The following is a 7,325-nucleotide window of genomic DNA, read 5'->3' on the forward strand; positions in this document are numbered from 1 at the left end:
AAGAACTCTGCTAGCTTGGATACAGCTGCCAGACAGCAGGCATCCTCAAGAATAATTTGATGTAATTACGCAAGATGACTCAAATAAAGGGTACACTTGAAGTATGATCATATTTACATAAACAGTGGTGACCAAAAACAACATTAGCATTCCTCAAAAATTGCAATATAAACTACTGAATATTCATGCGTGTCTGTCAAAACAAAGTCAGGTAAATTATATCCTTTAAGAATGAACCATTTTTTTTTTTTAACCAGTGATGTAATCGGTGAGGGACTATTAAATGCATATTATACAAAGGGCAGATAAAGTACCGGATTCTGTCTTGCTATCAGCTTCACACTATTTTTGTTGTTGTTGCACAGCTGCACTTACTGGCTAGAAGGGGGAGGGCTGCACTTACAGGAGTGGAGTGCAGAATGATGAGCTCATCGGTTAGCTGCTGACCTCCGTTGTCTAGTCAGAAGACTGCACAAGGGGTCTGCTGAGGCTGTGTTGCTCAAAGTGAATTTGTAGTTAACAGAACACCCGCCTGGTGCTGCCTCAGTATATCTGTGAGGATCCTCAGATCACTTCCTGTCAGATGTGGATCAGCCACAAGGCAATTCTAGGCAGCTGTCTAGGGCTAGGAGAGTCTAGGGGCCTGCTGGATGCTAGCCCCCACCAAATCTTAAAAAAAAAGCCAGGTGACCATCAGCGCTGGGCAAAAAGTGCTATCTTGCCTAGGGCCCTATTTCATCTTAATTCTTTTCTGTTTCCTGTAAATTAGGGTAAACCTCTGGTACGCTATCTAGAAATTTGATCTCCACATATGCATATGTGTCTAATTATTTTTATTTATTTCATAAGGAGCACAGAAAGGGGTGGGATTTAAGTAATCTGTCACTAATTTAAAGTGAACCGGAGCCAAAGCTTGGGTTCGAAACATGATCTTACACTGAGCAGAGGGAAGCCTCAGGATCCAATAGAGGCTTATCTCACTTGTCTAAAGCCCCCCGTTGCAGAGCACGGCCCCCTTTCACATCGGGGGCCACACAGCTCCACTTCCTTATTCATGGCGACGCTGTAGCCGAGCGAGCCCACCCGCTCATGCACAGTAGCACGGAGCCCGTGGCTCTGGCTCATTGGGCATGCACGGGCGGGCTCAGTCAGGTATTGCGTGGCCATAAATGAGGAAGAGCAGCTGCACGGCTCTGATCTGATTAGCAACAACAGCTCGTCGCTTATCTTTCGGGGGGGGGGGGGGGGATTAGAATACAGAGGTAAGCCACAATAGGATCCTGAGGCTTTCCTCTCTTTAGGTATCTCAATTCTGTACCCCAGCTTCAACTCAAGTACTCTTTAACCCTTTGGGGACCGGCTGTCTAACCCCCCTTAAGGACCAGGCCATTTTACATGAGGCGGAGTGCATTTGGGGGGGCAGGCAGCTGGATCCCAAGTATTCCGGGCATGGTGTCCCCTGTGCAGCCCGGTGTCCCCTGAAATGCCAGCAGCCTTTACCCACCTCCCAGGCTCCAGCGATGAGCAGCTCTAGCCCCCTCCGTTTTGGCCGGCATCCTCGCTCGCACTGCCATGACGTCAGCAAGCCAGGACCGACACTTACATCAGAGCGAGCGGGTATGCCGGCCAGAGCAGAGGGGAGCGATGATCGCCGGGGGAACGTCAGGAAGGTAAGTGAATCCTCTTCTTCCCCTCAGACTGCCGCTGCTCTGTTAGTGATCACTATGATCCTCCAGCGATTGTAGTGATCACGTGATCAGCAGCCAATCGCAATGACTCCTAATCACTGAGGGGAGATGTCAACTGTCAATCTCCCCTCTCGGGTGCGCGCGATCACGTCGGGAGCAAAAATGGCAGGTGGTGTAAATCCTACGCCGCATCAACCTTAGACAGCCACAAGTAGGGCGTAGGATTTACATTATGCGGTCAACAAAAGGTAAAAGCAATCCTGAAGTGAGAAAAAAACATTCAATACTTACCTCAGCAGTGGGAAGTCTCTGGATAGTCCAGATGCTTCCCGGATCCTCACACAGCTCATTGTTCCAGTGCTGGAACTCTATTCTTATTCAACCCATAAATTACATTTTCTAAAACAGTTATTATGCTGCCTGGTATGTTGGGTATTTAGACAGAATATTTTTGAGATTGTATCTCCACTTTACCAGCCATTGCGGATCTCACATTGAACTGTAAAGCTCATTACACACGCTAGACTGTGGTCACTGGAAACAGATGAGTTGTCCGATAATGGTTTAAAAATAATGTCCCAACGACTGTAAAAGACAGCAAAATTCCTCCACGTTCTCAAACTTTTTGGGGTGAGGGCACCTTGATGGCTTTGAAATTGTGTCAAGTCACCCCTGGGCAAAAACTACTGAAATGCGGTTATGACCTTTATAGGCAGCATTTCCTCCCTTTGAAGTAGCTAGTGATGCTTATTAGGCCACAATTCCCCTTCAAGTAATCGGTGACCCCCATTAGGCAGCATTCTACCATCCAAGTGTTCACTGGCCCACCCATTGTATATCAATGTGCAGTTGCATTATCTGATGGCTGATGAGGATGAATGGTGAGGCACCCCTGGGAAGTTCTCATGGTAGCTAGCTTGAGAATCCCTGATGTAGACCATTCTGTATTGGCGGATCCACGGGTGTTTTTAGGCATAGGCATTCCAGGCCATTGCCTGGAGTGCCATTGGTCCTGAGAAGCGCCCTGCTCCTGGATTAAGCCCCACCCCTGAATGAAGCCTTACCCAGGGCTAAGCCCTGCCTCACGGGTGTTCTTTTACCTGCTTCTGCTCCGTGTGTGCAGCAGCAGGAAGCTCTGTGTGCTGAGGAGCAGCAGCTTCGCAAGGTCCCAAGTTGAAGGCAACCACCACTGTTACCCTCTGTGCCACTTCTCCCCCGTGCATCCTTCTGTCCACCTTTATGCATCCTTCTGTCTCCTTGAGCCTCCTGTTACCTTGCCACTTCTGTCCCCCTGTGCCTCCTTCTGTTCCACCTTCGGTTCCCCTGTGCCTCCTTCTGTCCCCCTTTGTGCCTACTTATCCACCTTTGTGCATCCTTCTGTCCCCCTGTGTGCCTCCAGATGCTCCCCTGTGCCTCCTTCTGTCCTCCTGTGTGCCTCATTAAATTGCACTAGCTTCCTTTTGCTGTTATATCCCTGTTATGGAGGATTCTGTACATCCTTAAGGAGTTTCTCACAGAGAGATTTTATTGAACTTTGTGTATTTGTGTCAATAAAGAATTTTTAATATTTTTGTACCATAAGCCTGTGCACGAATTGTTTATTGTCCTTTCAATATTGGGTTAAATTGATGACCCTAAAAAAGGACTAAAAGGTTTTTTCCTTCTATATTTTTAAAAAAAGGAAGGTATTCCCAAATTAAATTATTACTCCTGTGTGCCTCCAGTCCACCTCTGCCTCCTCCCACCCCCCTTTGTTCCTTCCCCCCCCCCCCCCTCGTGCCTCTGGCTGTCCCCCTCTGCCTCCTTCATATCTCATCCTGTCCCCTTGTGCTACCTCTGGCCCAGTCCATCCCTTTGTCCCACTGTGCCTAGGTTCCTTCTGTCCCAGACAGAAGCACAGCACTGGTGAGCGTACAGGTTCTGCTGTGTTATACTCTACATTTACACACTAAGCTGAGGGAATGCTGGAAGGGGTTGTGCAACGAAATGCGACAAGGATCGGTGGCTTGTTTATATATCAGGGACTCCCTGTATTAAGCATCCACCTTATACTCCACATGGTTCATGAAATTGTTAGTGGGTGCATGTTTTTTTTTTTGGGGGGGGGGGGGGGGGGGAGTTACAAGACTTCTTGCCTGGAGTGACAAAAAGGCTAGAAACACCCCTGGGCGGATCGATTTGGATAATCACTGTTAGTCATTCATAGTGAATTATAATAAACGTTTAATCCATTTTAAGTGCTCATGCATGCCGAATTTGGCACTTCTGGGTCCTCATTTTTGTGCTTCCACCAATCAGCTGATAGGCGGACCATCATTAGGCCATCTCTGGATTTAAATGTGCACAGATGTTGTACACTTGATGCTAACCAATGAGGATTACTCCTTTTTCTGGGACCACAGTCTACCTTATGTATGGAGCTTTAAAAGACTGGGAATGACGTCTACTCTGACAGCATTGTTGGTTAAGACACTATAATGTAACATGTTCTCTGTAAACACCTTGTCAATAAAACCCATGTTCAGCCCCCAGCAAGGCAAATGGTGCTCATAGGACAGCAGACCAAATTTTAAAAACATAATATATTTATTGCCTCCTTTTTAGCACTTCTATACTTGCTAGATGCTAAAAACATACTTGGCAGAGATGATGAGAAAATGTACAGTGTGAGTAAAGTTAAAAAAAAGTTTTATTGAATCAAGGCCTTAATCATATGCATAATAATTCAAAGACATACACCATGAAAAAAGCAAATTGATCTTTATTTAAATACTACTTCAGCTAATTTACAAATCATATTAAGTTACAATAGTTAGCATGTATACAAAATTCCTATAAAAATGATTAAGTGCTGTCTTTCAGCAGAGTGAAAGGTAAGTTAGGCAAAGTCTAATGGTGTCAGCAGACAGGAGATGACTTCCGCAAGGTCTTGGTCTAATCACCATAATTTCTCCCCATGATAAACTGGCATCTGTTATCAGTAGCAACAATTTGCCAAGCTTCCTGTATGTGGCAGAGTCATCAGTTACAGCACTATGAGGTCTTCACATCCAACGGTCCTATAATGTCCAGAGAAGTCTACAGACTCAAAGAAAGCATCTTCCAACTCTCCTCTTTTTTTGGCAAAGCCATCCACATACAGAGGTGCCTATATCGCTCTGCTGAGTAGTAGTAACCACAACATGGAGAGGGAAAGGGGGAGGGGATAGAAGTAGGAGGTTCGAGATAATAAAATGGTACTCAGTCATAAAAACCCAACAGGGGTGGCTGTTAGGGTCATGTGCAGAAGATGGGAATCTATACAAAGGCTAGGCGGTTACCTAGTATTCACATTTGGAGTAGCAACAGGAGAGCAAATGTCTGCCCAAAGCTTACAGCAAACCTTAAAGGGAACCTAAATTAGAGGCAGAGGATCAGCAGGACAAACAGGCAACTGGTATTGTTTAAAGAAAATAAAAATGGCAGCCTCCATATCCCTCTCACTTCAGGTTCCCTTTAACTAAACTTTATTTTGCTTGATCTCCCCCTTCCTTGTTATACATACCCCAACAACAGTGTGCTACCAGTACAGTCATCTTACTTTCCTGGCCACAGCAGCAGGTGTGTATGTTTCATGGATTACATCCCACTTTTTGTAAAAATTATTAAAACGATATTACTTGCATGTGATATTTTTTTCTAACTATAAGTAGTTCATGTCTGCCTGTTAGGAGCTCTAAAATAACACTTTTTACATTAGAAGATGCCAGGGCGGAGGAGAGACTCAGAAACGCATGTGCAGGGAGCCAATAATCACTGGAGGAAATAGTTGAGCTGAAAATTCAAATATCTGACCAATGGGACTACAATAAGACAAAGGCAAAGTAAAAGTACGTGTATAATCCTGCTTCAGAGAACATACAAATACCTTTTAATTAAATGCACAAAGAATTCAGGAACACAAAATGCAGGATAAGACAGTAAGGGGAAAACTACAAATTAATTTCTACAGTCTGACAGCTCACTGGGGCTCAGTCCAGCTTTGTCTTGTATAACAAGTGCAAAGTGGTGAGTGCATTGTATCCCTACACTTCGTATGTGTTTCCTAATGACAATAGTGCTTTCCTGTCTCATTACTTGCTAACATACATGTATAGCATTGAAGCAGGTCATTTGGGCGCCGATGAAGTTTTGGTAAAATGAGCACTGCATAGACTGCAATGTTAATTGCGACTATGGGCCCCAGCTAACTATGTTCACATTTAGGCATTCATGATATTGGCCAAGGCGGTTTTTGCGGTGAAGACGGCACAGATATTGGTGGATACTGTGACGGGGAGTTGGTTAGGGTTAGGCATCAATGGAGGGAGACTTTAAATAAGAATAGGGTTAGGTTTAGCAATAGTAAAACATCTGTAAAAACTACCAAAATTCTACCTATGGCCCAATAGTAATCTTACAGATATTCTACAAGCGGCCATCTCCGGCAACCCAAGATACAGCTGCGCTGTGTTTTTTTTTTTTACATGTATGCATGGCTTCAAAAGGGACTCCAGTGAAAATAATGTAATAAAAAAAGTGCTTTACTTTTTCAATAATTATGTATAAATGATTTAGTCAGTGTTTGCTCATTGTAAAATCTTTCCTCTCCCTGATTTACATTCAGACATTTATCACATGGTGACATTTTTACTGCTGGCAGGTGATGTCACTGGAAGTGGATGCTGCTTGCTTTTTTGGCAGTTGTAAGCAGCTGTTATTTCCCACAATGCAACAAGGCTCCCACAATGTGATGTCAGGACCTCAGTGCTGTGAGGCACTGACATCACACTGTAGGAGGGGTTTCACCACAATATCAGCCATACAGAACCCCCTGATGATCCGTTTGAGAAAAGGAATAGATTTCTCATTGGAAAGGGGGTATCAGCTTGAGAGGAAGTTCAATTCTTGGTTATGGTTTCTCTTTAATTGTCTCTATTCCAGATCTAACATGCTGAACTCTAGATAAGATGTTTGAAACCTTAAGTCTGGGGCCCACTAGAGCCGTTTCAGCAGTGATTTGTGCTTTGAAGGATTCGCCGGCACCTCCAAAAGCACTATGCTAAAGCCTACAGCAGTGACTTCACGGGAGCGATTTGCCAAAATCGTAATCACGGTGCCTGTAGCTTTTTTCTGAACAATTTTATTCAAGGAATGCAAGGGCAAAAATTGCATTCACTGAAATCACTCACAAGATCGCTAACATTTAGAGAGTGATTTGCGATCTCTAGTGGGCCTCAGGCCTAAAGCTTTGTCCTACATGATGCTAGCCAAGTGCTAGCCCAATTCTTCATAAAACAGTTAAAAGTGTTTTCTGATAATGCTCACAGTTTTAAAGTTTATCAGCGCTAAAGCTGACCAAAAATGCCTCAAAAAATATGCTAGGATTTCAGCTATTACACAAAATGACCCTTTCGGCGTACTCTGCCGCAGTCATATGTTTGTGGTTTTTTACATTGCGGAGCGATGCGGCAGGGGATCACACCGCAACGCACACTTAATGTGTGAAACTGGCCTGAAAAGGCTTTTCAAGGTGGCCCGATTCTCTCCCATAACCAAATAATACTGAAAACTTAACTGATTTCCACCCAGGTATATATGCATAACAGGCACAGACTG

The sequence above is a fragment of the Hyperolius riggenbachi genome, chromosome 5 (assembly GCF_040937935.1).
Source record: "Hyperolius riggenbachi isolate aHypRig1 chromosome 5, aHypRig1.pri, whole genome shotgun sequence".
In the NCBI taxonomy this organism is placed as follows: Eukaryota; Metazoa; Chordata; class Amphibia; order Anura; family Hyperoliidae; genus Hyperolius; species Hyperolius riggenbachi.